General features: G+C 33.6%; 1 long non-coding RNA gene across 1 annotated transcript; it reads left to right on the top strand.

Annotated features, from left to right (window-relative positions):
* Positions 1 to 5533: 5533 nt before the first annotated feature.
* Positions 5534 to 10637, top strand: LOC127730095 (uncharacterized). Its single transcript, XR_007994966.1, has 4 exons — positions 5534 to 5628; positions 6498 to 6562; positions 8761 to 8915; positions 10502 to 10637. It is a non-coding gene; the product is annotated as an uncharacterized LOC127730095 (long non-coding RNA).
* Positions 10638 to 11797: the final 1160 nt, after the last annotated feature.

Here is an 11797-nt window from a genome sequence, read left to right as displayed (position 1 = left end):
TTAGGACATCTGCGCTTTATAAATATAACTTTTGAGTTATCATGGTTAAAAGTTTAAAAATCATTTAATATCATAAACACAACACATTCATATATTTATAAACTGCTAATTTAAAAGACTTTTAATCTTTCGCCCTCAAGCTTGTGTCAGATGAAAACGACAACACGATTGAAGTAAATCCCTTATAACAACCATGACTCTTTTTTCGAGGTCAACATCAACCGCAGGTGGTTAAACAATCAAGTTTCAGTCTTCACAAATTGAAAAAAAAGCTTAGATAAACCATGGAAGTATTATATTGACAATATAATACTTCCATGGATAAACTATATTGGTATAGTTTCTCGGACTTTCCATGCAATAGAATGGACACAAGAGGAGTAAAGTTTCCATTTCTAAATCTACGAATTGCATTCAGCTGCTCAAGCATTTAGGGCAAAATTTGAATGTTCCATACCCCCAAAAATCGTTTTCTCTATAGTTTACCCAAATAATTTTGTTCTGGTATCGTTTACCTGAATATTTTTTTCTTCGGATTTTAATTTTATGGTTTGTTCGGGCAATGGCCATAGTATTTGAGGCGCACCGGTAAAAATGTGCAAACGTCCTGCGCCTATCTAATTATAAAAATACCATGTTTTATCAAATTACAATATTTACAGCTTTTTATATAAAAATTAAAGCGCAAATGTCCATTTAAAAAAGGCGCAAAAATGTCCTATCAAAAATGTGCAAACGTCCCGCACCGATTTAGAAACATGAAATGTATGATTTAGATAAAGAATGAAATAAAAATCATTAACTTAAAATCTTTGAAAAGTTGCATTTTTTATTGAAATCTGCGGGGACTAATACAGGAAATGAAAATTTATTCAGTTAAAAAAAAACAGTCATTTACAGGTAAACTTTGCCGGACAATATACGTGTAAATGAACAGTCAATTTAGTTGCATGTCCCTATATTGGTCCCAGCTGGGCTGAACAATCGCAAACGATCTAGATTAGAGAAAACACATAAACGTCATCACAAATAAAGCCACCGAAGCCTTGGGTTTTGTACGTCGAAACCTCCACATCAGCTCAAAATCCTCAAACAAGCATGCTTATAAGATTTCAGTAAGACCACAAATGGAATACTAGTATGCCACGACAGTATGGGACCTGTATCAGCAAAACCACAAAGATAAAATCGAAAAAGTGAAAAGACGATCCGCACGATACGTAACCAGTCGACATAGAAATAGACCCAGTGGCAGCAACATGGTAAACTAACTAGGATGGAAAAGCTTGCAATTAAGACGTAAAGAAGCACGACTTAGCATCGGCTATGTGTCACAAAATAACAAATGGCCTGGTAGCCATAGACAAGAATAAATACTTACAAAAACCAGTCGCTGCATACCTATTACCTGCAACTACAAAAGACTGTAGAAAGTGTTCCTTCTTCGTAAACAACGTCAAGGACTGGAACAAACTACCTCGAGATATTACAACAAAGTCGCTTGAGATATTCAAGTCTCAATTGACCACCATATCTGCAATATCGTTGCTATCCAGTTTTTAACTAGTTTTTAATCATGCGCAATTTGCAAGATTGTTCATCACGTTGAATGTGGACAGTAGTGAGTATATGGAAGAAGAGGAAAGAAGTCGATCAATCCTATCAGAAAAACAAATTAAATTCAAAATAAAATAAATCTTTAAAAAACATATTTCACAGTTCATTTCAATCAATCACGGTTGTTGATAACTGTTGTAAGTGCCAACAAGTATCTCGATAACAGAGCCAACAAGTATCTCTGCTTGTTAATTATAACGGATACATTATAAATATGAAAATAAGGAAATGTTGTATGATTGTAAATGAGACAACTATCCACCAAAGTTCAAATGAAGTGGATGTAAACAATTATATATAGGCAACCGTACCGCCTACAACAATGAGAAAAACACATACCGTATCGGCTATAAAAGGCCCCGACATAAAAAAAATATGAAACAATTCAAATGAGAAAACTAACGGCCTAATCTATGTACAAAACAATTTACAAAAAAAACCCAAATATGACAGATATGAACCAACGACAACCACTGAGCTACAGGCTCCTGACTTTGGACAGGCACATGAAGAATGTGACGGGGTTATAAACATGTTAAACTGTGTTCAACCCTCCCCTAACCTGGGACAGTGGTGTTACAGCACAACACAAGAACAAACTATAAAAGTCAATTGAAAAGGGCTTAACTCATCAGATCTACACAAAACAGAAAAAACATCTAGCAAAAGCACAGAAATGGACGTGACAGGGTATTTATACATCCCTCACAACAAATAAGACACAGAGTAAATATCTGAGAGTACTCGCAGTTACTGACAGCTAGTTCAAAGCCGATAACAACTGATATAAAAATAATGTATCTAAGACTAAACTATCAATCAGTACACATCAAACATCCAATGGATTCAGTGTAAAGACGTCATTAACAGTCAGAGAAAAATAGGACCTTGTGCAATGCAATAATATAGGTATCGACAGATTGTAGTACCGTGAAAGTGCATAAGTGTATAACAATAATATCGAGTATGATTTATAATTTACTGATAACAAAATCAATATTTATACCAATAAAAACAAAATTCAAAGAGCTTATTACAATGTTGAATTGGTAACCTTTTAGAATAAGTTTATTTAAAGGATTGATAAGTTTACCCGGTGTTCATTATCTTAGCACAGATCAGCGCTTGTGTTTGTACGTTTCGCCTCTTATTCACTCTAATTTATATTTTCAAATGGATTAATAGAACTACCGGACAATGATAATGAAATTTCAATGGTATTTAAAATGTGACGTTTCATTTGTTTTATATGTAGCGTGTTTTGCGCAGTTTCAGTTACTCTCCGGAAGTACATCAGAACAGTATAGAGAACGTCACAGTTACCATACACCACTGGCAACGTCTTTAACGTCATTGTAAAGGATCGACACAGATTGCCATACGGATCGTTGTATATTTGATAAAGAACCTACAACAGTTTAACAAATTATTACTGGCCTCTTAATTGCGTACAGGACAGATAATTGTAAAGAAGGTAGGTTACTCAACTTAACATGCATGATTTTCAGCAGGATTTTTTTTTGTGCTTATGCAGAACGATGCAACTAGAAGCAACATGTACCTCGTGTTTACCCAAAACCAAAGTTTAAGTAAAAGTCAAAATAGTGCTCTAATATACAAACTTTCCATCTGTATAGAATCGAACAAATACAGTAGCATTACATACATTACCAATTCAATGAAAATTCCTGTATTGTCTTAATAATTTCTGTAACAATACCTTATTTAAGTTTAGGACGATTTCAACTGACACGGGTGCTATCTTCAAGTAAAGAAATTTGTAATGTAACTGCTTAAAAAAAACGGTACAAGACGACTAGATACATTAGCTGAACTTGTTAACCCTACCATAAATTGACTACCAAAATCGTTTCTTTTCATAAAATAGACAGACAAAAGAGAAATATAGATTTTTAATAGTAATCAATATAGATTTTGTTTTATGCAGAACTGAACACAAAGATCGTAAGCAAATTTGAACGAAATAAAATTACCTCAGATATTTTTTTTTATTTTCGTAATACAATTCGAGAAAATTATGCCAGGATTAATATTTTTGAAGAAACTTGGGTCTTATTTTTTTAGATGGCTGACTTTCATAATGTAAATGAGATTTTAGAATCCGAAAAGAAAAAGCTTATTTCACAGCTTAAAAGGGACTCAAAAACAAAAGACGAAATGGAATTTTGGACGAAGACCGAAAAAATTCAAGAAGACTCGTACAGACGAAAATACGAAGATTTGTATAGAAGAACAGGTTTGTAATTTAAAATAAACAGGTTTGATCGAAAGAGTAAAAAACAGTATTATTCCAGTTAATTATAATAGGCGGTTGCTCTTAGCATTGTGAAATTTGTTTTAAAGATTAACTCTGACACTGCTTGTCATGGATAAGAATACTGAATCCAAAACTATCCTGAATTTTGTGAATCTATATGAAAATATGTCCAAACTGACGCAATTTTAGCAATTTTCAAAAACTTGACATGTACTCGTAGCAAAGCCGACTTTTTTTAGTTTTTGTGTATGGATCTAAATACTGGTATGCTCATTGACGTGTAATTCTTTTTTATACATATACTGATTACGCATCAACGTTTTAGCCACAACCTGGACATGATCAGATTTTCATACACTTAATTCATGAAGTTACTGTAACTAAGTAACTAATAGACGTGTATTGAATAATGTAATTGTTTGTTGTTTTTTTGTGTGTGTGTTTGGTTTTTTTTTTTTGGGGGGGGGAGGGGTTGAGTAATGGAAGATATGAACTGTCTGTTTTATTATAGAGGCTGCAACCAGGAAGTTATTTGACGAATTCAAAAAAGAGGCAAAAACAGTTCCAGAGTTCAATTTTTGGAACGATATTGAAAAGATGAGAGGAGCATACCACTACCCAGAGGAAGAAGGCTTTGCCTGTGAAGATATAGGTTTGTGTTGATAGTGATATATATATATATATGAAATTGAATAAGGGTTGCACTACAATTAAAAAAGAGATCGATAGATAATGATCAGAAACACTAAAACGCAGTTGAAACATAACTCATGTAATCAGGATCATTGCTCAAGCTCAAAACCTTTGCTAGAAGTTACGGAACTCTTGTTAAACAGATTTGTTAACTTCATGTTTTCCTTTGGCCATTATTTTTTTTATTTAGCAAACAGATTTTACTTAACAATTAAAACAAGGCACTCGGATTACTGCTTATATTTCATGTGAATGAGACAAACAATATGCAAATAAACATAATTTCTTTTCAACAATAATTATTATTTTTCACATTTCAAGAAGAAGTCAAGGAAGATAAAACCGGAAACGAACAAGATGACGCCGGCAATGAACTATTGGATGAATCCAGTTATAACCAAAATAAAACAGGTATTGAACCAGATGGAAACGGGAGTGAAAGTGACGAGAATTCACAGATACAGATCAAAGAAGCCCTGACAGAGACGAATGAGCAAGACTTTACACAGAATGCTGTTGGTAAGCTTTAAATTGCAGTAATCTCTGACCGCAGTGTCATCATTCAAAAATTACGCAACATGTTTTAATTTCATGCCAAAACAGTTACTTTTAACTACCATCGCAAATGTGGATAGGGTCACAGTTTTCGCCGTATCACAGTCACTCAATGCAGGCATCAAATTTCGTATGCGAACAACCATTGACAGCAAAGGCTATCAGTGTCAACATTTTTTGTGCCTATACAAGTTATTAACTTAAATATTGTTTCTTTCGCCAATAATACAAGGTCACTTGATGATTTCATTTTCAAAACAAAATATCAAGATACCTTAATTAATACACGTGTTTCCATTTATAGTTAAGTTTTAGAAGATCAGTATATGTTAATATGGCCTTTTTATTAATGTATATAATTTTCGACTTTTCAGCTTCCATAGAGTCTAGCGACAATCCACCTTGGATAGCAAGTGAAACTCTCATATACTTGCCTGAAGTTAAACCTGACGAAACGTCAGTGATCCGATTTATTTACACCACTCGTAAGTTTTACAGTAGACCTGCTGAATACGAGCACTAGTATACCAGTATTTCTATTATTTTAAGGTATCGTTTGATGTTAAACAAATCCTGTTTGTTTGATTTACAAAACTGTAGCGTCACACTATTTCAAAATGAGTAATTTTTTACGACCAAACCGACTTCATAAATGACAGCAAGTTAACTATTAACATAAATATTTTAAAAAACTCAGTAGTTTTTTTTTAAATAAGCAGAACAAATAGAAATTTAAACAGGAACCAGTTGAAAGGATAATTTTATTCTATGTTATGGTTATGTCATGATACCTTTTCTGGTAAACTTTTCTAATGTTGATTTTCATTCATTTGGGGCAATTAGATTATTATTAAAAAAGATGCTTTACGATCTTGTCTCCTTAAAATCCCGTCCAAACGTCATTGTATTCTTCCAAAATTTCCCTTTTTAATACTTTTTACCGTTTAAGGCGACTGATATCACTAGTTAAAGATCTTTCCAGTAAATAAGACAGCAAACTGACCTTAAATTTCAAACAAGACAGACGACAAGCAGTAGTGTTTTATCTGATTTAAAAAAAAATGTGAATAATTATTTTCCTACAACGTGTTTTCCAGGCTTGTTTTTTGCGGTCTTTGTGATGTCATTTTTGATTCATGGTTATTCAACGTTTGATAAAAATAAAAATTTAAAATCCGCACACGGCGCATCAAATTAATTACGGTAAATATCATGTTTTCACTGTTGTTACATGTATCGAGTGCCAAAGTTTTGAAAGTTGAGTGATACAGGTTCCCAAGAGCCTTTTGTTTCTAATTCTTAAATTTTATCGTGCAGAAAAAAAATAGTATTATTGACCGTTAATTGTTTGCAGGTCCTTCCTCCATTGCACACATTCACCAGACGGAAGAACCAACATGGATCGATATATCTCTAAAGGTAAAGTATTGACAATAGACATGCACATTGCAAAAAGTATTAACAAAAGTACCAAAATCTAAGGTTAATTAAAAAAGTGGGGAAGTTTATAAAACCTGACAGAACCAAACACTCGACTTCATTAACCAAAGGAAAGAATGAAAAACGACTGTCACATTCCTGACTTGGGTTAAACATGGTTTTATAACTAGCTAAACCCTCGACTTGTGTGACAGTTTTTTATAGTTCCGTTATATTAACAAAATTGGTTGAGCTACCCAAACAGACCTACTTGGTTAACGTGACAATATTTGGGATCCAGCAGCTAAGACTCTGTAAACATACATTACAGACATACAAACATAATTGACTTAAAAATTCATACAAATCTACAATTAAATCTGACAAAGACACCAACAAAAGAACTATGTAGTTGATATTACATACAGTATAGTAAAAAATGTAATTATAAGTATTGCATGCTTCTTTTAGTAATTTTATAGGGTTGTAAAAGCGTTGACCGTGCGCACATTTTTAGAATGAAGCTTCGGTCAAAATGTACTTCGGTCAACGCTTTTACACCCCAATACATTTACAAAAAGAAGCATTCAATTCTTAGATAAAAAGAAGTAGATGGGTGGTATGATTGCAAATGAGACAACAATCCCCCTAAGACAAAAGAACGAGGATGTAAACAATTGCTGGTCTAAGGCCTTCAACAATGAGCACTCTTCATCGTAACAAATTATTATATTCTTCTTAGATACAATTCTACGATGTTAACTATCACAGTTGACATAATTACAATGTATATCACATTGCCTCTAGGAAATTATGATATAATATCCTTAAAACGAAGAAAGAAGTTGGTTTAGAACTAAAATTGACACCAAATAAATACAGCAAGCAAGCAAATATGCAAGAGTTAAACGCTTCATTTAATTCAGAAAAGTGTTTCGGACGCACGACTTTTATAAAGTGTTGTTTTAAGTTTTTATATCACTGGGTCGATACCTCGGCTGGTAGACTATCAATCCCATGCAGCGGTAATTATCAGCTTAGTAGTCAGTTCTTAGGTTCTATCATGATTTATAACAAAGAGCTTCAGACGCATGGAATTTATAAAGTGTTGTTTTTAATTTTTTATAGCACTGGGTCGATACCTCGGCTGGTAGACTATCAATCCCCGCGGTAATTATCAGCTTAGTAGTCAGTACTTCGGTACTGACAGGATTTATAACAAAGAGCTTCAGACGCATGGAATTTATAAAGTGTTGTTTTTAATTTTTTATAGCACTGGGTCGATACCTCGGCTGGTAGACTATCAATCCCCGCGGTAATTATCAGCTTAGTAGTCAGTACTTCGGTACTGACAGGATTTATAACAAAGAGCTTCAGACGCATGGAATTTATAAAGTGTTGTTTTTAATTTTTTATAGCACTGGGTCGATACCTCGGCTGGTAGACTATCAATCCCCGCGGTTATTATCAGCTTAGTAGTCAATACTTCGGTACTGACATGATTTATAACAAAGAGCTTCAGACGCATGGAATTTATAAAAGTGTTGTTTTAATTTTTTATAGCACTAGGTCGATACCTCGGCTGGTAGACTATCAATCCCCGCGGTAATGACCAGCTTAGTAGTCAGTTCTTAGGTTCTGACAGGATTTATAACAAACCTTTCTTAAATTGTCCGTTTATAAATTTAGAAATGTCTAAGAAGCTAAGGTTTCAACTCCCTCAGGCAAAGTTGATCTTTAGATGGATTTGGCTATTATTTTAGGTCTTTTTTGGTCATATTCTCTTCACCCGTTTCGGTTCTTATACATCCTTGCCTTTCAAATATTCGGCTTTGAGAGTTTCTGATGAAGTTAAACCCAGAAAAGTGCTTCAGACGCATATAATTTGTAAAGCGTTGTTTTCATTTGTTAATGAAAACCAGTGAAATTTGCCCTTTTTTATACACAGTTTAACAATAAAATGGCTGGTCTCCTTTTCCCTCAAGAAACATATTTGTCCAAAGGGTATGACTATTATTATTGTTTTAATAGATACATGTATCTATCTATACATTTATTTTAATTCAACGGGTGGAAATTCAATACAAATTTGAGAAAAAAAATTCATGCTATAATGCATGAGAAAAATAGGCTAGATAACAATCATCCGTCACTTAGATTTTTCTTATTATAAATGCGAGTTTTTAAATTTCCGACAGAAAGACATTGAACTGGATATTCCTGACAAAATCGAGAAGAAAATTATGAAAAAGGAGGAAAAGAAGAAGGGAACAAGAAAAAATAACTTATTTAAAGATGCCAAAAAAAGGGAGACAGACGGAGGATAACAAAACTAAAAAGAAACAAACAACAGGTATAATAAAAATATGAATTAATGTTATGAATAATATATATGTGAAATAGTTTATGTATACGCTTGTTCATTTTTTAATATGAAAGTGAGAGAGAGGCGAAGGATACCAAAGGGACATTCAAACTCATAAATCGAAAATAAACTGACAACGCCATGGCTAAAAAAGAAAAAGACTAATAGACAAACAACAGTACACAAAACACAACATAGAAAACCAAAGACTGAGCAACACGAACCCCACCAAAAACTTCGGGTGATCTCAGGTACTCTGGAAGGGTAAGTAGATTCTGCTCCAAATGTGACACCCGTCGTGTTGCTCATGTTAGTACAAACCCGGTGATAAGTCACCATCCAGTGAGGAGATGGGGCTTGATTGTCAATGAGACAACTATCTATTGAAGACCAAAGGACGAAGATGTGAACAATTACAGGTCACAATTTGGCCTTCAACACTGTGCAAAAGCCCACACCCTAAGTAAGCTATAAAAGGTCCTGGAATGATTTATAAAAGAAACCAGATAGCTTGATTTATACTACAAACATAAACGAAAAATAATTATGGCAGACAGCAACAAAAAAAAAGGGATGTGGTCGGGTTAAACATGTTTTTGTGATTGCTCAACCCTCCCTTAACGTGGGACAGTGGTGTAACAAGAAAAAGGAAAGTCCGACTGGTATTAAGCAGAAAAAAACAATAGCAAAAAGTTTAAAGCCCAATTTCAACTTATAAATAAACCATGTTCTTCCAGATTAATGGTCGTTTAATGCTTGTGTTGTTGGGTTGCTGTCTTCATTGACGCTTACTCCACATCCCTTTCATTTATACATATGTCACGGTAATCGATAATCAGCATGACCCAAGGTAATCTGACATGGAACATACATAATCATAAATATGAATTAACGATGTATGCGGGGTACATACATTGTAGCAAGGAGTCATTTATTCATTCATTCATAAGCCTGTACCATACGATGCTGATATTAAACATTTCTAAATGTCTTAAACGAGACGGTTCAAGCATATTTGCTGACAAATGGTTTCATTGGTGCTTGCTCAGCCAATAAGGGACACTATTACGGTTGAATAAACTGCGAAAGAACAAAGCATAATAATGAATCAATTCTTATAGCTTCATAAAAAGTATTTCACTCGGAGAAAGGCTTAGTAGGAGTAAATGCCGAGTAGAGTCAGAAAGTTTACTAAAATGGAGTACTACCAACTGAATCTTTTTTTAAAAAGACAATGCACCATGAATTAACATTTTATTTCTCACTCACTAAATCCATCCCATTTTTTCAAGCATCTTGTTTTTGATGTACATACAATCCTATCATGTTTTCGTTATTGTAAATTTTTTTGTGCTTATATTTGTATTGGGAGATGACGTCTCGATGTCTTTATAATTTGTGTCAATCGATTTTGATATTTTTGCAATAATGATGTTTAGATTGAATGACAAACACAAGTGTCTATGTAGTACAGAGTGGACATGAATTTCACGTTAAAATCAGATAGATATATAATAAAGAATACAGTTGTTTTGGCATAAACAGTTTTTATAGTGCATTGTGTTTATTTTCAGATAAACTGCAAAAGGTGAAGAAATCAACGTTCAGAGATTTCATCAAACCACTTTTGTCTTGTTTCCTCATCCATAAAAAAGTAGAAGATTAGACAAGTTATTTATTTACAGATGTCGTCTACATTCTGTTATCATATATCTGACTCTATTTTTAAATAAAATAATAACGTACAAAAATATAAATGAGTTGTAATCCTTTATTTTATATGAGGAGGAATTTTTCTTTGGTAAAATTGTTTGGTGGTGTAGTATGCAGAGTAGAAATATAATAACTGTCACCTGAAACAAACTGACTAGTAGCTTATCAAAGACTTTCGAAGAAATTTTCTCAATCATTATAATAGTTATTACGGCTATTAGCATCAGCTTTGTCTCAATATTTCATAATTCAAATTGATATAATGCACCTTTTTCATTGAATAGTTTGTACATATAACTTTGCACTGCATGAATTGTTATTACCCCGCAGTCTTGTAACTACTAACTAGGTCTGTTGGGAACTTAGCCCTCGACGGGACGGAGTGAAACCCGTACGTACAATGAGGCGACAGATTTAAATCTTAACTGTAGCTAGTCCTATTTCTTTCCTAGTAATGTTGTACGATAAAAGGGGGATGTTAGATATATAACAAGAATCTTCAGTATATTAGCCCATTTATATTTTCTTAAACGTGCGTGTGTCCCACGTCAGGTACGTTGTCGTTAACGGTCGTATTTCATATCGTAATATTACCCCACCCCCTTTATTTAGAAAACTGAGTGTTAATAGCAGATCTAACATTGTTTCTGTTGAATTTATATATATCTTTCATGGAATCGAGATAGTTAAGAGCGAGACATATTGACAAAGTGTAATCACCTGTCTATTTATCGTAGACTTAATGTCTGCATCAAGATGTTTTTTTTTTATTTCTATCGTTGGGCTGCTGTTCCATTGACGTATAACCCATATCTGATTCTCCTTCTATTTCACACTTAATTTTAGGTGTATACTGCTGGCTGAAAAAAAAAAATCTTATAGCACCTGTTAGGACACCTGTCTAATGTTGAAGATTACACGTCGACCTCTAGATGTCTTTTGGTTATTTCTGTAGATGGGTTGCTGTCTCATTGACGTTTACCTCACATCTCCTTTTATTCATGCAGCACTTAATTGTGCACTGATGGCTGACAAAAATTATCATATATAAATCTGATAGGCTAAGCACTGCCCGTTTTTCTTTGTATCAAGTATAGTGGATTGATCTGATTATTTTCTGCTTAACGTCCAGTGGCAAATATTCCGTCAATATCAAA

This window comes from Mytilus californianus, unplaced genomic scaffold (genome assembly GCF_021869535.1).
Source record: "Mytilus californianus isolate M0D057914Y unplaced genomic scaffold, xbMytCali1.0.p SCAF_2, whole genome shotgun sequence".
NCBI lineage: Eukaryota > Metazoa > Mollusca > Bivalvia > Mytilida > Mytilidae > Mytilus > Mytilus californianus.
The sequence above is the reverse complement of the archived record's forward strand: the minus strand, read 5'-3'. Positions and strand labels throughout refer to the sequence as shown.